The 22129-nt window shown below is 45.5% G+C and overlaps 1 long non-coding RNA gene across 1 annotated transcript in view; it reads right to left on the bottom strand.

Moving 5' to 3' along the window:
- Positions 1 to 22129, bottom strand: part of LOC134362411 (uncharacterized) — a 70386-nt gene that overhangs the window by 24276 nt on the left and 23981 nt on the right. The window contains exon 2 of the long non-coding RNA XR_010021625.1: positions 4193 to 4358. This is a non-coding gene — a long non-coding RNA (uncharacterized LOC134362411). The remainder of the gene's footprint in view (positions 1 to 4192; positions 4359 to 22129) is intronic.

The raw sequence follows: 22129 nt of genomic DNA, 5'->3' as shown, positions 1-22129 counted from the left end.
TTCTTTTCTTTCTCTCTCTCTCTCTCTATCTCTCTCTTTCTCCCTCTCTCCCTCCTTCCCTCCCTCCTTCCTTCCTTCCTTCCCTCCCTCCCTCCTTCCTTCCTTCCTTCCTTCCCTCCTTCCTTCCTTTCTCTTTTTAAGTATTTCCTTTGTATTGATTAGAACTGAGCACAAACAAATGGGAGGGAGTGCCGGTGACGGGAAAACTGTATTCCAGGTAAACTATAATTGTGGCTTTTAAATTACAACATGTTGCATTATAGAAAACAGAAAAAAAAAATCACCACTCTAAGAACTCTCATTGCTTTGGTGCCTTTTGTCCTAATTTTTATTTGCCACATCTTTATCAATTTCACTTTCTCATAATTTTATTATATTTATTATACTTGTTTAATCAACTGGACTCGACTATGTTTTAAGTGTCTTATAACGTGACTCAAGAAACACATAATTGTTATTTTGATTTGTCTATAATCTTGGACTCATACATTCACTTTCTGAACTTTTGTATTTGGATATCTAAAAAGCCTTTTACAGCCATTATATTCAAAACCAAATTCTTGATTCACTTTCTAACTTTAGGGCTAATTTTCTCAAATTTTTTCCCATCTCAGGAAATCCCAATTCCATCCTACCCTTTGCTCAAGCTAATTCCCATGTGATTGTCACCTACAATGAGATCATTTGTCACCATTCTTACTACTGCTACCTATACACCTTGTCTGACTAGTTTATTGCAACATTCTTCTCTACAGTCCACTCTTGAATGCAAACAGGAAAATTACTGACTGACTGAAAGCAACTATGTAACATTTTTCTCTTTGCTCTCTGAGACACATAACTTATGGTCAGAGGTCAACCAACTTGCTCATCGTACATATCAAGTTAATTTCAGAGATAGGACTGAAAAGAGGGTCCTATTTCTGGTCTCTACTTTTGTGGTCTTTGAGTTCATAATTTTTCCACTTTTTAAAAAAAGTCTGGCTGCATTAATAGTGATACCTTGACATTGCAGTATTAGGTGAGGCCATTGCCCAACGTTTTTCAATCTAACAAAATTGAAGACAGGAGAGAGTTATGATCTCCCTCTGTAACTTTTCTTTCTCATCTGGCTGTGCTATTCATTTGCATGAGGTGGCCTATTGGGGTTTTACCATCTATGATAGATTTCTATGATTTACAATATCTTTCACCTGTGTGTGATCCATTCTGCTTTAAAATTATCAATTAATACAGGCCAAATTAATGTGGCATGCAAATTAATGGAGTGGGACTCAAATTTTATGAAACGTTCCTAGACTTTAAAAAGGTTATTTTTGCTACCAAAAAACTAGATTTATTTAGGATCTAAGGGAATGTAATTATGGAGAGATTAGCAAGGGACAGTTACAGTTTATATCTTCTGTCTTACTTCTACCTGATTTTGGATCCCCATAATCTCCTACATGTTGAATTAAATGGTGACATCTAAATGATTAAAGGTACATTTTTATGAGAAGATAGAGTTGAATGAATCATAAATATCCAGACTAACGAGTATATATTAAGAATACAGATTTTAAGTCTGGCACTTCTTAGCTCTTTTGTTTACAAGCATAGTCCTTAGTAAAATTTCTTAATTTCTAAGTCATACTTTTTTTGTGTGCAACCTATGTCCTAACATGATTTGTAAGTAAAATAGGCACTACATGCAAATTGCATTGTGCAGTGTCTCATACAAAGCAATTACTCAGTCCATGGAGATGATTAATACTGGTATTTGGAGGTAAATAAAACTGAAACTTTCCTGAAGAAAATATTGAAGAGGTGTTTTTATATTTATCAGAAAAGAGTGAATGAATATAATGAATCCAATAGTGAGTTTGTCTTTTTCTCTGTATTTTACTTTTTTCTGTCTACATTCTACAGTTTGGTCCTTGGTGCTACCCACATCATTCAGAAGACTCTTATTCAAAGGTGGACTTCAGCACTTAACAAACTGCCTGGTGCACAGTAGATAACCAAGAAATGCTTTTTAATAGAGTCTTAAACCATGTACTCTGGGCTCCTTTTAAAAGTTGTTCTCATATTGTAATTCCACAGGATTTAAGTCCTGTTAATTCTGCCTTCATATTGTCCCTTACATACGTGTCCTCAGTTCCATTCTTACATCCATTCTTGCTTTCTATTTCAATTTCCTAACATCCGTTAATGGTAAACAATGGTGGAACGCATAGTGGTTAGTTGGCGAGGCTCTGAAACCAAAGGTCTTCAAATGAAGGTCCTACCTATTTTAAGTCAGGCAAGTTACTTAACCATTCTGGGCTGCAATTCCCTCATCAATGAATGGGGATAATAATTATGCCTTTATAATGAGTGTGTCTTAAGTAGTAAATGTATATAAATTATCTATACATAGCACCTTACATAAAATAAACACTCAATTATTATAGTTATTGCTATTTTATTACATCCTTATAATATATGATCTCCCTACATCTTAGTTCTCCTGAAAAATTCAATCTCAATAGTAATTCATTGACTTTTTCCTTCAGGAACATGTTTACTTATTACTACTCAGATATTGTAACGAGCACTGTATCTACAAAATGGAATAGTTCATGATTTATGTCACTCAAAGTCTTCGACAGAGGCTAATTTGTTCGAGAGAAACAGGAAAATATAATAACCTTCTTTAAAAACAAAGAAACAAAACCAGTAAACTTTAATGACAATCCTATGAAATAATTTCAAAACATGTACACCAATGTCTATAATAGTCTTCATGAAGAGTGGAATTATATTTATCACACTTTGTAAAGTTTGTATAGTCCAATTTTTCTATAATAAGCTCACATTCATCAGAAATAAATTGTAAAAGCTATTCTTTATTGGATCCTGCTGAACCACTCATCCTTCTGCTTTACCTTCTCCCCCTTTTCACCTCACACCTACCCCATGACTCTCCAAATATTCTCTCTCCACCTGCAATCCTTCTCATTCTCCTTTCTCTCTTTAAAATGCATCAGTATTTTTTCTCCTTTGTAATCAATCTTCAGACAATGTCAGTTTTTCCCTCTTCAACCACATAGCAACTGTGTATACCGAGAAATTACGTAACATTCTGAATAACCATTTTTGCATGAGTTTAGCCCAATTGTATTGTAAAATCTTACAGGTCAGGAACATTGTATTTCTCATTTTCATGCTGCCCACCTGCCCTCCCCTCCGTCCATCATTCTCCACCTCCGAGCCCAGCACAATGAGCACTCCCTACAGGTGTATGGGAGGCAAAAGGAAGACAATTATTCACAAACAGGCAAATGAATGAAACAAAGCAGTCACTGTGTTTCGGATTATGTTTGACAAAATTCTAGTTCCTCTTCAAGCCCCAGGGCAGGGAGTGGACAGTGGGAAGTGTGGGAAGAAGCATCAGCTAGTTTATGAAAGCACATTGCACCTGTTTTTGTCCTTGACATTCTTGACAAATGTTAATAAATGGAAGGCGCTGAGAAATACCCTGTTCAGGGACCTAGCATTTCCTTACTTTACTTGATTATTGACTCCCTTTTTTCATTTAATATATATTAATAGAGCCACATTTGACAGACACTGATATATTTATTAAAAATATCCTTTATTGTGTTTTATTTTTAGATTGGGTGCAAAGCTATAGAATACAAAATTACAAAAGATAATATTCTTACTTTTAACATATTTGAAAAATATAGATGAGCAATCATGTATATAACCAATTATGTATGCATATGTAGATAGATAGTATATATATGTACATGCTATGTATGATATATAAAAACATGTGATTGATATATACATAATTTTGATTGTGAAAATGTAAAATTGCATGGTCTGGATTGGTTCGATAAAGTGAGTACACAGCTTGAAACAGGACTATACTAAAGCTCTTATAAAGCTGTCCCTCTAGCTTTGATATTCTGATAAAAGAACATCAGTGGTCTTTAATCCCAACTTTATAATCATGGACACTTAGGATTTTTTGGTTTCATATTTATCACATATTTAATTACTGAACATCACAGAATTTTACATTGTGCTCGTTTAAATTTTATTTTAGTTCTCAGTTGCATTGTCTAAAGTACAAAGAAAATAAAAACCAAAAACAGAATGCTGTCATACATAAAACATTAAGGTGGTGATTAATAAAAGCACAGGCGTTAGTTCAGTCACTCACCTGCCGTGAGAACTTTGTGAAGGCCCCTCATCCAGGAACAGGAAGCAGAGCACAACAGTAGCAGCACTGAAGCTCAATCGTATCCAGATTAGAATCTTTCCTTCAAAATCACACACATGCCACAGCTCTGTTGATGACCATCAGTCACAGACTGCCAGGAACACAGCTATAGTCAAACAAAGTTGGGTTTATTGACTTGCTGCAATGCGGGGAGGGCACACCATTGGAAACGCAGGGCTTCTCAGTAAAAGAATGGTAAAAGGGACTTCGTCAAGGTTTGGGGAAAGTGTTAGATGGTTTTGGGGAGAGTTTAACAAGCAAGAGTTTTGGACTTAATTGGATATGCTCTAGAAGCCCAAATTATTTTGTTTCTGCATCTTTATCGATCTTATCTAAGAGGCAGGGGGAACAAAACAGGTCTAAAATTGTACTTGTTTATAACACCGCGGTAGTTGCTCATGTTAGCAATAAAAAGAAATGTTTGGTCATTTGGGGGCTTAGGGTAGTGTTCTTGCTCTTACGTTTATCAGAAATAATTATAGAATGGCCTGTTTTTGTCTTGCTCTACTATGTCACAGTGTGGTCTTGTCTGATATTGCTGTTTTATGAAATTGTTCAAAGACATCTTAAGAAAACCATGTCCTAACCGAGAGCGCCAGGCTAGACTCTAGCAACACCAAGGTCTAGATGTCAGTGCCATCTCTCTGGTGTCAGGGGCTGCTTTTTTCTGTCCTTCTCTGTTTTTCTGTTTCAACACATCATACTACATTACACTTAAATTGCTGCATGTGCCTGTCTCTTTCACTAGATTGTGAGATGTTAGAGACTAGATATTAATGTTTATTCCCTTTTATATTACACATAACTTACAGTGTTGGGCCTTATAGATAGTAGATGCTAAGAAATTCTTGATTTGAATAGAAGTAGATGCAAAGCTGGCACTTTTTATTGTGGTCCTTCAAAAGCTTGGGCCAACTTTGAGAATGACACAACTACAAAGTTTATGGGAAACTACAGTAATATGCAGAAAACCATGTTCACTTCTGACTGTGAGTTTGAGGGGTTCCCAAAACTACTCTTGGGTTTGACAATTTACTCGAAAAACTTACAAAACTCTCTGAAAGCTGTTATAATCAGAGTTATGGTTTATTAGAGGAAAAGAATACAGATTAAGATCAGCCAGAGATGCATGGGGCAGAGTCCAGGAGAAGTACTGAACACAGACTTCTGTTTTTCTCTTCTGCTACTCTGCTGGCATCCATGTGCGGCAGTACTCACAGAGTATTGTCAACCATGGACACTTGCTTGAATGCTGAGTTCACAATTTTTATTGGGGCTCCATTAATAGGCATTATTGATTGATTGGTTGACTGATAGATGTACATGTGGTTGATCTCAGTCTCTAAAGAAACTAATTCTTTGTTATCCTAAGCCTCCACCCTAAATCACATTGTTGCTCTTTCTGTCATTTCTACTCCTTACCCTAACGTGTGGCTAGGTCCCACTCTAAATCACGCATTTACTGCCTAGCTAGCTAGCCCAAGGCCTCCAGACAAACAAAGATGACCTTGTGGGAGCCACGTGCAATGGTCCGTTCTCTTTTTGGGATTGGTTAAATTCTTTCCTACACAGGACCTCATGTCAATATTTACAATGAATATTACTGTATCAGAAAAGGTCTTTCTATATCCTGAAGTATTGCCATCCTAACAATATGCCAAAAGAATGGCTGATTTCAGGAAAATTATAGTTCATAGAGAAATGGATCAGGAATAGGTCTGAAAATATATAGTGCAGATGAGGAAAGCACGATCTGGAGAAATGAAGCCCATTTTTACAAGCAGTTTGAAGATTTCTATTGTATGTCATTCTCTCTCTCTTTCTCTCTCTCTCCCCTTCTCTCCCTTTTTCTCTGTCTCTCTCTCTCTCATTTTCCTTCTCTTCCCTTAATATCAACTTTTATCCATCCTTCTTTCTTTCTTAAGCCATTAAGAGAAGGATTTATCCATCATCAACAGTGCCTGTCTTTCTTGAAAGTGATGCTCTTTTTGAGAATCACATGATTATTCCGTAACATTAAAAGTTATTTTCTTTGTTTTTCCTTAGACTTCATCAAGTATATTTTTCTAGGTTGATGTGAGAATACAGTTTGTTCTTGTATACTCACATTAGAGCATTTTAAACACCTGCATGGAAGATTCTTATTTAGCTGGATTCTATATGAGCTTCTGAATAAGCCTGCACACAGTTCACTGTCTTCCACTGATTAGACCAGGTAATATTGAGTTTGGGTGTGAATGTGTAGGTAGGGAGTAGAATGGGAAAGTCATTGCCACAGAAACCTGGAAGTAGTGTAGCGTCATTCATTCACCGAACATTTGTTAATATCTACCAATTTGCAGATGTCCTGGTGCTACTATGGTTGAGGTAAATATGTATATAAGGCATAAGCCTTTTATTCCAAATTTAGGATACTAAATTATACATCTATACTTTGAAAGTACAACTATTTATTTAAAACCAAGTTTACCAGGCATTGTTCTTGCCAAAAGAATTGTAATTTTTTAATGATTCAATCAAGTTTTAGAAGTTATTTTTGAAATTAATACATTTTGAACTAAAAGGGAAAAAATTAAGCAGTGAAATCCCAAACTATCTCTCCTGAACTCTTCTGTTGTTTCTTTAAAACAATGGAAGCTTTGCACATGAATTGTTCTTTCTTTAGGCCAATTCAAAGGGTCTCTTCTTTTTTACACCCAACATAGCTTTATACTACACATTAATGGTAGTTCCTCTCAAACTTTTCTCAATTTTTTACTGAACTGCTGCTACACTTTGGTGATTTTAAAACTCCGGTGTCTACTTCATGTCAAATTATATCAAGGCAATGAAGTGAGACACATTCATCAAAAGTTTTAAGAGTATCAACACAGTAAAAATAAGATATGAATTTAAATTTGTGATTCAATATTATCGGAGGATCCAAATGGTATTTCCAGTTAATAATCTTCAGGCAGAATTTCCAGAAGACAAGCTAGTTCTACTAAAATGTTGCATGATGAATGAAAGAACAAAATATAGACCTTGGATCTGTTCAGCTTCAAGGTCCAACAATTACCAAATATATGAATTGGCAAATAAATCTACACTCTCAAAGTTCCCTGCAGTAGAAAACAATCTCTTCTTATAGCACTCACAGTGTTATTTTAAGGCTCATGATAAAAATAAGTAAATGTTTTTAAAGCATTTGCTAACTTATTACTATTTTAATTATTTCAGTATAACTTTTCCTGATTTCATGACGAGCCCTATGAATAAAGGTGTACTTAAACTGGGAGGAGATCTAACTGGTTTAGTTAAAATATAATCATCATTGCTTATAAAGCCAACATATAATATACATACTCATTGAATACAATGATGAATAATGATAAATGTCTTCTTAAAGCACTACAAGAAGTGATTGATTTAATTGTTCTCTGCTATTTGACCAAAAAACAATTATATTATAAATGATTGCATGAGCATTAAGTTTGGCCTTAATTACATACACTGACAATACAAAAAAATTCTGAGAGTAGATTTTAAGTTTTCTCACAATGAAAATGACTGCACGTGAAGTAATACGTATGTTAATTAGCTTGATTTCGTCATTCCACAATGTACGAAAATATATTTCAAAACATTATGTTGCACATGGTAAATATACATAATTTTATCTGTCAATTTGTAAAAATAGAATAAAAAATTCTATTGTAAGTCTTCATATCCTAAATAGAAAAGAAAGTTTGTTTGCATGGTTTTATACAACAACAGCTCAAGGAGGTGAAGTGACTTTTCAAAGGACACACAGCCTTTAAATACTAGGGCCAGGCTTGAATCCAGGTTTCCTGATGTGAATTCCAGTTCTCTTTTTTCGGTGCAACCGGGGCCTGAAGGATTTGACATTTCCAGCTTTACCCAGTGTTTTTTTACATACCCTGTAGGTTGTAGCAACTCTTGAAGGAACAGCCCTGCCATTTCTAGGATGGGAGCTAGGCAGATGGTGTGGTCTCACTAGGAGGAGAGAATCAGATGGAAGGAAGAAAAATATGGAATATGGTCAGGAAGAGGTTTATTGAGGCAGACTGCACAGCATGGTCTCTGCATGGTGAGCTGAATATTACTCTCTCAGTATGGGACAGATCTTCCAGGCAACAAATCAACAAAGAGACATAGGATTTAAACTACACCTTAGACCAACTGGACCTGGCAGATATATACAGAACATTTCACCCAACAACTAAAGAATACATTTTCTTCTCATCAGCACATGGAACAGTCTCCAGTAGAGACCACATATTAGGTCACAAATCTAGTCTCAGCAAATTTCAAAAAACTGAAATCATTCCAAGTATCTTTTCAGACCACAATGGACTAAAACTGGAAATTAAAAACAAGCAAAACCCTGGAAACCATACAAATACATGGAAACTAAACAATAAGCTCCTGAATGACCTCTATGTCCAAGAAGAAATTAAACAGAAAATCAAAAAATTTCTTGAAACTAATGAAAACACCTCAAAAGCAGTACTGAGAGACAAATTTATTGCAATAAATGTTTACATCAAAAAAACGGAAAGACTTCAAATAAACAACCTAACAATACGCCTCAAAGAACTTGAAAAACAACAACGATCCAATCCTAAAGGTAGCAGACAGAGAGAAATAATTAAGATCAGAGATCAACAAAACAAAAAGTTGTTTTTTTGAGAAGATAAAAAATAGGTTTTCAATAGGTTAAAAACCACACACACACAAAAAAAAAAAGAAGAGAGAAGACCCAAATAACAAAAATCAGAAATGAAAAGAGAGACTTTACAACCAATACCACAGAAATACAAAGAATCATTAGAGACTATTATAAACAACTGTATGACAACAAGTATGAAAACCTGGAAGATACGGATAAGTTTCTGGACACATACAAACTACCCAGACTGAACCAAGAAGAGACAGAAAACCTGAACAGACCAATAACAGCAACAAGATTGAAGTAATTGCCAACCTTCGAACAATGAAAAGCCCAGGTCTAGATGGCTTTACAGTTGAATTCTATCAAATTTTTAAAGGGGAATTATTACCAATTCTCCTCAAACTATTCCAAAAAATTGCAACAGAAGCCATTCTCCCAAACTGATTCTATGAGGCCAACATAACTCTGACATCAAAACCAGATAAAGACACAACAAAAAAAGAAAATTACAGGCCAATATCCTTGATGGACACAGATGCAAAAATCCTCAAAATATTAGCAATCAGAATACAGCAACACATGAAAAAAATTACACACCGTGATGAAGTGGGATTCATCCCAGGGATACAAGGATGGTTCAACATATGAAAGTCAATAAATGTGATACAATAAATGTAACGGGCCTGCGACCAGTATGAATATGGCCGTCACAGCTTGGGCATGAATGGTGACAATCAGCTTTGTATCCCATGAATATTCATAACCAATAAATTTTTTTAAAAAAAGAATAAATGGGTACAGGAGAGCTTACTGATGTGGTGAAAATGTTCTAAAACTGATTTGTAGTGATGGCTGCACAACTTGACAAACTTACTAGAACTCATTGAATTGCATACCTGAAATGGGTGGATTACATGTTATATAAAACATTCCTCAATAAAGTGTTTTTTTAAACAAAGAGCATTTCACTGACATTCAGCAGAACACGAAATACAGCACTCTTCTGCCACTAAATAGCTAAACACCCCTGGACAGGTAGTGCACTTACTGTAGACCTTTGCTTCGTTACCTAGAAAGAAAGCGTTGGGCCAGGTGAAGCCCAGAGTGTCCCAGGCCTCTTTCCATTGCCACATTCTATGGCTATTTTGGCAAAGTTCGTCTCAAAGTAAACACTTCTGTTCCTTGGCAGATATCTAAGAAAGGATGCTCTTCTGAAAGAAATTAAAACCACAAAATTTCCTTTAAAAAATTGCCAAAACAAAAGTTGATCTCATAGACGTAGAGAGCAGAATAGTGGTTACTAGAGCCTGGGAAGGGTAGGCGAGGAGAAAGGCAGAGGTTACAGATACAAAGTTACAGCTGGACAGGAGGCACCATTTCTAGTGATCTATAGCTTTGTAAGGTGACTAGAGTCAGCACCCATTTATTAGATAATTTCAAATAGCTGAAAGAGAGGATTTTGAGTTTTCCCAGCACAAAGAAATGACAATATTTGAGTGATGAGTTTGCTACTTACCCACACTTGATCATCACATGTTATAAATGGATTCAAATCCGGCGGTGGCCCAGCCAAAACCGATCCGAGGTGGGGGGTGGTGAGGACAGCGCGTGTCACAGGCGTGTGGGGGGGTGCCTCGGAACCGTGTGGCGGAAGTGACATCACAAAGGGGCCTGGTTGCCAGGGTGCGTGTGGGGGACGCCTGAGGCTGGTGGGCGCCAGTGCTCCCCGCCTCCCTGCTCGGCCGGCTCCGCCGTGTCTGCTGCTGTCGCCGGGGCCGATTTGCATTCCCGACAGAACGCAGAGCTGTCTCAGCTGCTAGCTGTGGCTCGGCCAGGCCGTGGCTATCGCGGCCACAGCCGGAGCAGCCTCAGAGACAATGGAGGTGCCCAGGGCTGCCCTTCAGCCGTACTTGGGGCTGGTCCTGGGAAAGCTGTGCAGGACTGTGGCAGCATGGCCTGAAGACCTGAGATCAGGCCCTGGTTTTCCGTGGGAACTGGTGACATGTGAGGCTGTTACTGCATTTTTGATTCTCTTGTTTTTGTGGAGAAGTGTTCGATCAGTGAGAAGCCGGCTTTATGTAAGAAGAGAGAAAAAGCTTGCTGAAGAGCTTTCTGGACTAATTGAAGAAAAATGTAAACTACTTGACAAACTTTGCATTGCTCAAGAGGAGTATGAAGGCTTAGAGTCTGCTGTGAAGGATGCCAGCTTTGAGAAGGAGTCAACAGAAGCACAAAGCTTGGAGGCAACCTATGAAAATCTGAACAGGTCCAAATCTAAACTTAAGGATGAAATAGTCTTTCTAGCAAAAGAATTAAAAGAACAGAAATCTAAACATTGTGAGCAAGACGAATTGATGGCAGATATTTCAAAAAGGATACAGTCCCTAGAAGATGAAACGAAATCCCTCAAATCACAAGTAGCTGAAGCCAAAATAATCTCCAAAATCTTTCAAATGAATGAAGAACATCTGAAGGTGGCAATAAAAGATGCCTTGAATGAAAATTCCCAACTTCAGGAAAGCCAAAAAAAGCTTTTACAAGAAGCGGAAGTATTGAAAGAAAAAGTGAGTGAACTTCATAAACAGAAAAAAACATTTGAAGACTCCAAAGTCCAGGCAGAACAAGTTCTGAGTGATAAAGAAAATCAGATCAAGTCTCTGACTGAACGCGTGCTCAAGATGACAGACTGGGCTGCTGTGCTTGGAGAAGACATGATGGCTGATGACTTGGAATTGGAGATGAAGAGTGAATCACAAAATGCTGCTCGCTTAGATGATCTGCCCAAAGGAGCTTTGAAGAAACTAATTCACGCTGCTAAGTTAAATGCTTCTTTAAAAACCCTAGAGGGAGAAAGAAACCAAATTCACACTCGGTTATCTGAAGTAGATAAAAGAAAGGAAGAGCTTACAGAGCATATTACAAATCTTCAGACTGAACAAGCATCTTTACAATCAGAAAACACACAGTTGGAAAGTGAAAATCAGAAGCTTCGGCTGAAACTTAATGACTGAACTGTATCAAGAAAATGGAATGAAACTCCACAGGCAACTAATAGTAGAGGAAAGTTACCGGTTAGAGGAGGAGGAGGAACTTTCCAAAGTAGGAGAGAAGATGAGCCATGCAGCTGAGGAACTGGAGACCTACAGAAGGCGAGCCGGAGATGTGGAAGGAGAATTGGAGAGAAGCGTTCGTTCTTATCAAGGGCAGTTGACGGCCTATGAGAAAGAAGCGCATGGCAGCTGGGTGGCAGCTGAGACTGCTGAAAGACACCTCAGTTATTTAAGGAAAGGAAATGTTTACAAGAGACAAAAATTAGCTGAAAAAGAGTTTAAATTTGAACTTCTCAAAAAAGATCCTTCTGCACTTGATGTTCCAAATACAGCATTTGGCGGAGAGCATTCCCCATGTGGTGCCTCACCAGTGGGTTGACCTTCATCCGAAACGAGAGCTTTTCTCTCTCCACTCACACTCGCACCTTTGACTCCAGGGCGAGGAGGAGGAAGAGGCTCAAGAGGCCCAGAGAATACTCTGGACCATGAGATGAGCAATGAAAGAGGAGAATCGGGCTGTGACAGGTTAACTGATTCTCATGGAGCACCTTCTGGGTTCCTGTCACCTCCATGGGAACAGCAGCAGAGGATGAGGATCCCTCCACCAGGCCACCCATGTTCTGATCCAGCTCTTCTTCCACAAAGGCAATATGGATTTGATCCTAATCCTGGTGGACCGTCTGGACCTGCAGAACTCGGAAGATTTAATCTGCCTTCTTTGGATAAAGTGGATGGGCCACATTCTTCACTAACGGAATCCAGGATAAATGATACCAAAGATGACCTTGGTAATGTAAATCTGCCTCATTCATCTGTGCCTGCTGAAAGGGAAGCAAGTGGCCCTGGCTTTGCTCCTCCACCTTTTCCTGCAATCAGAGGTCCACTGTTTCCAGTGGATATGAGGGGTCCATTCATGAGAAGAGAAGCTCCTTTTCCTCCACCTCCTCCAGGAAGCATGTATGGAGCTCCTCAAAATTATTTTCTACCAAGGGTTTTCCCTGCCCAGCCACCACCTCCATTTGGGTTCCTGTCACCTCCATGGGAACAGCACCGGAGGATGACGATCCCTCCACCAGGCCACCCATGTTCTGATCCAGCTCTTCTTCCAAAAAGGCAAGACGGATTTGATTCTAATCCTGGTGGACCGTCTGGACCAGCAGAACTCAGAAGTTTTAATCTGCCTTCTTTGGATAAAGTGGATGGGCCAAAGTCTTCACAAGCGGAATCCAGGATAAATGATACCAAAGACGACCTTGGTAATGTAAATGTGCCTCATTCATCTGGACCTGCTGAAAGGGAAGCAACTGGCCCTGGCTTTGCTCCTCCACCTTTTCCTGCAATCAGAGGTCCATTGTTTCCAGTGGATATGAGGGGTCCATTAATGAGAAGAGAACCTCCTTTTCCTCCACCTCCTCCAGGAAGTATGTATGGAGCTCCTCGAAATTATTTTCTACCAAGGGTTTTCCCTGCCCGGCCACCACCTCCATTTGCAATGAGAAATGTCTATTCACTGAGGGATTTTCCTCCTAATGTTCCTGTAAGAGCTGGGTTTTCACCTCCACCCCCACATGCTGAAAGTAGGGGTGAGTTCCCTTCAGGGTCGCTTCCATGCTCAAATGAGCTTGTTCCTGAAATGCAGAAGAACAGCAAGAAACCTGATGATATTTTTGGTCTCTCTTCATAAATAGTTTCGACTTATCCCTCATTTTCAGTTTAAGTAACTACTTTTTTTGCTCAAATTGGAGCTTAATGGAATTATAATTCTCAGGGTAGTATTTTGTAAATAAAGATGATTTAAATATGAATTTTGTGAGTAAGTGCTAGCAAGTGCTCCATGCATGCTACAAGGCAGGGGGTGTCTCAGGGCTCTATTTCCATGGGAACCAATGGCACAGGCTGGCTCTTATGGGCACCAAAAAGGGAAACTTGGCAGAGGTTTCAGGCCCCTGGCTCCTCCGTGGTTTCCTGGGAGGCTGAGCAAATGCCCATGAGACCCCTCTCCCAAGGACACCCAGGGGCCCTCACTCCCTTCCTTCACCACCATCTCCCCCCAGGATATCTGGTGAGGTCCCTTACCTACCCTGTAGTTTCAACCTCCATCCCAGGCAGGACGACGGCACTTGGGGAGGACTCCCATACTACAAGGACCTGTGCGGGGTGAAAGGGAATAGTTAAGGGTCAGGGGACAGATGTAAGAGGTGGAAGAAACCCTGAATGTCACCCTGGTGATGTGGCCCCAGTGGCTGTCCCTCTCCCTGGAGGCGAGTCCCCATCTGCAAGGCCATTGCAGACTAGCACCTGGGGCAAGGTCCCAAGGGGAGGATGCTCCAGATGCCAGGGACAGGCCCCGGGTCCCTCAGGGAGATCACACCACCTGGTATCTGTGAGGAGGGGCGGCCAGACAGGGCTAGGGCTGCTGGGAGGGGAAGGGCTGGCTGGCTCTGGAAAATGCCTGCGGGAGGCTCTCTGGGCTGACTGCGGCCCCTGCCCCTCCTTGGGGCAGGAACTCTTCCCCGGAGCACCCCCCCGGGCCTAGCTCCCTGCACCCCCACTATCCCCACCCTTCGCTGGTGACCAAGAAGTGGGGGGAGAAGACAGTTGTGTGTTAGAGAAAGAGACAAGACATCAGGGGAGGCACAAAGAGAGACACCCAGTGACAGGGGAGTCCAGGAGAGCCAGGCAGAGGGACGGGGACAGGGTGAGAGGCCAGGATTAGGAATCATATCCACAGAGAGCCTGGGAGGGGACCAAAAATATGCAAGACAGACACGTGTGTGTGTGTGAGAGAGAGAGAGAGAGAGAGACAGAGAGAGAGAGAGAGAGAGCGGGGGGAGAGGGAGAGAGTGGGGGGAGAGAGAGAGAGAGAGAGAGGAGGCAGAGAGGGAGGTTGGAGCAGGAGAAGCCGGCAGGGAGGGTGGAGTGGGCAGGAGGCGGGAGAGCAGCCACCGGTGACCATCACATCCGGGTCCAGCAAACATGAGGCAGCTGCCAACCGGGCCGAGCAGTCCCATTTGCCTCTGCTGGGCACTGGGGAGACCAGCAACAGTTTCCTTCAGCGCCCAGGATGCAGCAGACCAAGGTAGGCACTGGTGGGGCTGGGGGCTTGCCGGCGGAGGGGGTGGCAGGGGGCAGAGCCTTCTGAGGTTGCCCTGGACCAGGGATCCTTGTCATGCCACCTTCTTTGACCCCATCCCCTGCTGTCTCCTATAAGGTCGCTGTTGGGAAAGTGAGTGTTGGGGTGTCTTGGCTGTGAGGCTGGACTTCTGGGGCCCCTTTGGATGGGAGAGGTTTTAGGGGTCTGGGAGAGAAGCCGGGTAGAGGAGGAGCTGGGGGTCAGCCCTACGGCGGGTCCTGATCAGTTAGGTCCCTGAGGCAGGTGTCAGGGCGGCTGACCCTGAGCCTGGACGCTTAGTTTTGGGGGAGGGGTGAGAACCAGGAGGGGGTGTCTTATGCTTGGAGGCTGGCCAATGAATATATCTCTTAATTAGTCATTTAAGTAATGAATGAACGCTCACTTCTGCTAAAAGAGAGAAAGAAAGAGCTCCGGAATGGGCATTGAAAAGGAAGTTTCTATGTATTTATTTACTTATTTATTTTACTTTCTATTTTTTTCCCCTTCTTGCCTTGGTTTTGGCAAATGAAAGGCTCTAGTGGGTGTGGAATTTGAGAGAACTGGACAGGAGAGGGGAACAAGATGTGTTAACTGATGTTTTGCTGAGTGCTCAGAAACGGATCCCCTTTCCTGTCTTTACAGAGGTTGAAGAATTGGAATTCCATTTCAACCCTTTTGCCTGTTTGGACTGTGCAGCTCTGACAGTGGTACTACTCAGGGGCTAAATCTCAGGGGTCACAGCTCAGCAGGGTTGGCCTTGATGTCTGCTTCAATTGATGACCTAAAATCATTGTATTAAACAGAAAATATGAAGTCACAAATGCCTCTGAGGTGCATTTATTTCTTACCACACATTATATGGGGTTGTGACAGAACCCCAGGAGGACTGAGAATCTCCCAGAGATGGCTGTGGTAACTGATTAGATTGTGGGTCTGCTCTTTGGGGCAGGGAGAGGGATTGACCCATTGTGTGAGGAATAGTTGTGTTGCGTCGCACAGAAGCTCCAGTGCTCCTGCCAGCACTACTCACAGCAGCAGATGGGGCCCTGGCTGTCACATACAGGCATTGGTCTCTTGTCCTCCAGAGTTTCTGCAAACTTCCCATGGCCTAGAGCAAATGCTTAAACCAGCCAACCCAGACTCAGTTGTCTGCAGCCAAGACCCAAGGTTGTTTGAGGCTCATATTATTATTCCAGTTTGGCAGTTGGGGAAACCTGAGCCCCACAGCCCTAGTGTGGAGCTGCACTTGAGGAGCAGGTCTGTCAGGTCAGTGGCTTCAGCCATGCCCAGAGACCATCCTGCCAGGAAGGATTTTAGGTGCTGGGGGACACAGCAGAGCAGGTCAGAGTCCCAGCTTCTGGGTCACAGAGGAAGGTTCCCCTGAGCTTTGGCTGAAGATAGGCACTTCTCCTGGGTGGGTAAGACCCAATCACCCACCATGCACTCCCCTCTTCCTGGGCCCACCCATTTTAGAGGCCACCGCTGCTGCCCACCTCCCAACTCCACCAAAGGGTCTGCGCAGCCCAGGACACAGCCACAGCAGGTCCAGCCCTTGGCCTCGTGTCTCCAGGCCCGAGTCCCACCCACTCCTTGCCGAGGTTCCACCTTGTCCAAGCCTCAGAGACACCCACGCTGGGCCTTGGCTTCCACTCCCAGCCATCCCAGACATCTGTCTCTCTGGCCCTCCTCCTGCTGAATGGAAAAACCCCAACAGGGGCACAGTGTCTGGGCCACCTGACTTCCACAGGCACCCGAGTGCCCAGGACACCTCACGAGGCCTTGCAGGTGGCCTCACTGAATGGCACCCCTTGTTCTCTGCACCCAGATGAGGCTCCCAAGTGGCAGAGGTGCCTTGTCTGCACATAGTGTCACATTTCACATGCGCACAAAGCCCTCGGTGTGACCACACACAGTGGCAGGGTCCTCCTTGAGGGACACACATGGCATGTGTTTGGACTGTGACCACACACAGTGGCAGGGTCCTCCTTGAGGGACACACATGGCATGTGTTTGGACTGAGATGAGTTCTGTGCTATGCCCAAGGGAGATGGGCACAGAGGGGTCTTTGCTCCTCAGTCTGGGAGGTCCCTGGGCTGCCTCATCCCTCAGCTCCCATGGAAGTCACACATCATGGTGGGCACCCTGCCCAGAGCATGGGAAAGAGCTCCATGACATGCCTCATGCCACCTGCTGAGCTTCAGTGGACTCTTCAGTAAAGCAGGGTGATGAAACCTGCGCTGCCTGCCTCACACAATGAAGTAGGATCTCATTTCTGTTCTTCACATCTGCTCTCAGTGCCCGGCATGAGGCCTGGTAAATGTGTCCACCTAGGGGAATGTGCTGGGCTGGTCAGACCCATCGATGATGTCCTTGCCCTGCCCTGTCCCCTCTACTGCATGCCTTCGACATATCCTTTAGTAAACATCCTGACAGCTCAGTGTGGGGGCCAAATGTAAAAAGGCCCTCCCTCCAGGAAGCCACCCTGAGCTGGGTGGGGTATGTGGGTATGGTCCCCTTGTCCACCCATGGTGACCTTGCACATACCCTGCCTGCTGCCAGGCTGGCTTTTTTCCCTGTCCACCCCCACTCAGCACAGCTGCTGATGTCAGAGGTGTGCAGAAATCCTCAGTGAGGTACACACACCAGCCTCGTTCCCAGCCACCACTGTCTGCCAGGCAGAGACAAAGAGCCATGTCTGCAGGACGTATGGGAGCAAAGGGTGGGTCTGCTCCAACATCCCTTTGAACACTCACCGTCACCAAGAAAACCCAGGAAGACTGAGGCCGGGAGGGAATCTCAGCCTCTAGTGACACACAGCTGTGCCAGTCAGAGCTGACCTTAGTCTCTGGGGTGCAGATGGGCAGGGGCTTTGTGGGGTAGGGGAGATGACAGGGGCGGAAGGGAGGGGCTGGAATTGTGCTGAGAGCACCCTGGAGTAGGGTTTGCAGGTAAAGGGTGGGGACCTGGCATGCCACAGACCTGTCCACCCATGCACAGCACGGGCTGCTGTGGGTGCCAACTACCGTGGCTGCTGCCTGCCCTGGGCCCCTCAGCCGATCCCCTCTATGCATGACCACCCTCAAGCCTAGGAGGCTGGGACCCTCATTATGCCTGTCCTCCAGTCAAGGGGCTGAGACTCCCTAGAAATTGCACAGCTAGAGAGTGTCTAAGACAGCAAACAAGACGCAGCTGTCCAGGCCTTGACTTTCCTTACGGTCAAAGAGGCAAACACTCATACACACGTGTGATCACTAGTGTGCATGGTGTGTGTGCATGTGATTGCACGAGTGTGTGTGGCGCCCACATGCACGTGCATGTGAGGACTGTGCACGTGAGCATGAGGTCGTGGGGGCCATGTGAGGCTGCCTCTGCATCTCCTGCTCTGTCACACTCAGCAAACACCAAATATCGCCAACTGCAAGCCCGGGGCAGCCATCTCTGCAGGTCCCCTCGAGAACACCCCAGACTGCAGCCCAAGGGGAAGAGCCAGCACAGCCCTAGGGTGCACTGGGCAGAGCTTCCTCCTCGCCAAGCCCCTGCACACCTTATTACCCACCTTCAAATGTACCCTGTGGGTGGGGGTTGCTGGCCCCTCTTTATAGAGGACTTAAAAGAAAGGATAAATGAGCTGCCCAAGGTTACCCAGTGGGGAGTGATGGGGAGGGGCAGATCCTGGTTCCATCTTCCCGGCCACGACCAGTGTGGCCCAACACTCTGTCCCTACTTTCCATGGCTCCTGCGTGGAGTTCAGTGCCCTGCATGCAGCAGTCACTCAATGAATGAGGAAGGGCGTGATTGAATAAAAACATCTCCCTACAGAGGGAGAGGCAGTGTGGCCCAGGCTGGGGTCCCAGGGTGGCTTCTGAGACCTCAGAAAGGAGAGAACTGAGAATGGATCCTCCACCCCCATCCTCACCCCCACCTACCCCAGCCCCTACCTGAGCCCTGTGGAGCTGCCCTGGATAGGATCCACTTGACCAAGCAGCACCGCATCAGGGCCTGGTGGCCGAGCCGTAACCTCTGCCACTTGATGCCCTCCTTCTTACTGAGCGGAGTTTGTCCGGGGTCCCCCAGGAGGCTGCCGTCCGACGCCTTCATCACCTCTTGCAGCAGGAACAGGTGGAGCAGCGTTGAGCCCTTGGTCACAGAGGGGATCTCTGGATCATCTCCAGGCTGCCCTGACATTCCAGGTGAGACCAGCCTTAACCCCACCCGGGTTTGCCTTTCACGGTGCGTGCCAGGAGCCCCAGTCCTGGCTGGAGAATTCCCAGGGCTTTGCTGTCCCAAATGAACTCTGATTGCTCCCGGTACTGACCATCCATGCCAGACCTCTGTGGGTTTCTCCCACTCTACACTCTGTACTGCATACAGTGGGGTCCTGGCATGAGGAAGGCGAGAGTCCAGAGAGGGGAGGTCAGCAGTGAGCACATCAAATCCCCTGCCGTGGGGACACAATCTGGGCTGTCAGAGCAAGACGCTCCTTTAGAAATCACATGCAAATCCCTCACTTGACAGAAGCCCAGAAAGGGCAGCAGATGTGCAGAGTCACACAGCAAAGTTGGGTTCTTCACTCCCTGCCAGGCTCTCCCTCTACCTGAGACTGACCAAGGCTGATTTGAACCAGAAAGGAACTGGCTGCAGGGAGCCCTGGCCAGCCACATCCTCCTGGGAGGACAGAGATGCAGGCTTGGGAGACAGACCAGAGCAGAAAGCGGGGCTGGCAGCTGTAGCTCGGCCATGTCAGCCCGCAGAAGAGGCCAGTGAGGGCCCCCTGCCACTGCTGGCTAATGCTGGCCCCTATCCAGGGGCACCCAGCCTGGGACCCACAGCAACCTCAGGGCCCCGCTGCCTCTGGAATCTGGAGGCTGCTCTGTGGCATCGCTGGCTGCAGGATCAAAGTCAAGCATGGAGGAACCTGACTGTCCACGCCGGCCATATGCCTGCCCCCTGCCACACAGGGAGGAGAAAGCCGGTGTCTGGCCTTTATGCTCTCATGTCATGCGTTCCATAGGGAATTTCCTGAATGTGGACAGGAAGAAACCCTACGAATGTCCCTAAATTGTGGAGTTTGTGGAAATGCCCCCATGTTGGGGGAGGAGCTGGTCGGCTGCACACTGCAGGCTCCAGTCAGTGGAAACCTGCAGGTGCCTCATGGCTCATGGCCCCATGAGGCCCTATGGGGCTGCGCAGTTGTTCTCCTGGTCAACTTTCGGTGAAGTGGCCACCTAGGCAGGGCCATGTCCAAACCCCTCATCTTGGCTTGCCGTCCTCCCCAGCCAAGTGCCCACTATTAGTCTCCCGGCTCACAGTCATCGCCCTCACCAAACCAACTCACACCCTCGGCAACACCCCCATCCCTCCCCTTCCTCAAGGCTCACCCCCTCAGTGAGGGGGGCAGTGGTGCCCACAGCTGTAGCAAGGGGAGACACTGGCCACGCTAATGGGGGAGAAAGAGGGTGACAGCTGGGAGCAGGCAGGTGCAGAGGGAGGCTCCCCACACACATGTGCTGTGCACCCACACATGCACACGTGTACACACAGGCCACACCCACACACGTCTGCCCAGGCTGGGTGAGAGAGGCACCTTTTCCATTATTCAAGATCCTATTCGGGAGGGAAATGGCCTCGATGAATAAGTCTTTATTTCAGTCAAGGAGGTGCGTAGGGGACAGACGGACAGCTGGTACTTCGTTATTTTATGAATTCTTTGCTGAAGGCTCTGCACATGGAGTTAGCAGAGAACATCAGCAGGAGAAACCAAGGTGGGCCACAGAGCCTCTGGCAGGAGCCCCCTCCCCAGGACAGTGCCGGTTCTGGCTGGCAGGGGCTGCCCTAGTGGGGCCTGAAGTGGGCCGTGGGATTCTGTCTCGCAGCCCCAGGCCAGGCTGATGTGGGAGAGGCCCTGTGGGTGTACCTGGGTTCTATCTGACAGTGGCTATATCTGCCTGGGAAGACTAGGTGGGCCCACAGGGCAGGCTGAGAGCTGCCTTAGTGCGTGTCTATTCCAGGCCACACATCATGAAAACCCCATGAGGTCAGCAACACCACCTCCATCTTACAGAGGAGGAAACTAAGTCCCTGAGGTTTGGGGACATGCCAGGGTCACACTGTATATGTGGTCTTCTGATTCCAAAGATCAGGAGACCTTAGCCACAGGCTTCACCACTGTGGCTGTTTCTAGGACCAAGTCCCTGGGGAGGTCTCAGAAGTTGGAGGGGTTCCCAAGCCTCCTAACCATGAATGTCCTCCTGATGGTCTGCTAGGCTAGGGAGCCCTGGTGTTTTTTCTCCCTGGTGCAGTCAGGAGAGGGTGGTGGCAGGAGCCCTGGGCGAGGCTCCTCCACCTGGCTGAGGGCCAGGACCCCACCAGTGAGCCCCACAGACCTGTCAGCGTCCCTTTGTGAGGTAGGTGGTAGACTCTCATCCAGGAGAAGGGAAGGGGAGGGAAGGGAAGCCCACCACAGCTGAGCTCAGGGAGGGCTGCACAGCTACCCAGGGGAGCCGGGGCCTGGGGACTGGCCCATTAGACTGTGGGGAAGGGCAGGGGGAGGGAGCAGTGACTGCCAGGCCATCCAAGGAATATTTGACACTTGTCTGTCTGGCAGAGGGTCTGGAGGAGCTGTCAGGGAATGTTTAACAGCCACGCCAGGCTCCTTTCTCTTGGTTTGGGAAGCTCTTGGTCACTAGAGTTAACCCTCACCCTGCGGTGCATATGTTCTGGGAGATGACAGAGTGGAGGAGACTGGGGCAGGGAGGAGTCTCAAACATAAATTAACCCCCCTCCCGCTCCTGCCTGGAACCCACAGTGGCTTCCCGTTGCATTTCAGATCAGAGCCTCCTGGCCAGATGCATCAGCCTCACCTCTGCTGCCGCCACCTCTCTCTGCTCCTCATATGCGTCGGGCTCATTCCCACACCACTGCCTTGGCACCTGCTGCTCCCTGCACTGGACACTTCTCCCCCCCGGGACGTGCATGGCCTCGCTCAGGTGTTGGATCCTGGGAGAGCTCCCCTCCCCCGACTGTACCCAGGTCGCCCTGCC

Source organism: Cynocephalus volans, chromosome 14, assembly GCF_027409185.1.
Source record: "Cynocephalus volans isolate mCynVol1 chromosome 14, mCynVol1.pri, whole genome shotgun sequence".
In the NCBI taxonomy this organism is placed as follows: Eukaryota; Metazoa; Chordata; class Mammalia; order Dermoptera; family Cynocephalidae; genus Cynocephalus; species Cynocephalus volans.
Note: the sequence above shows the minus strand (reverse complement) of the source record. Positions and strands in the feature narration are given on the sequence as shown.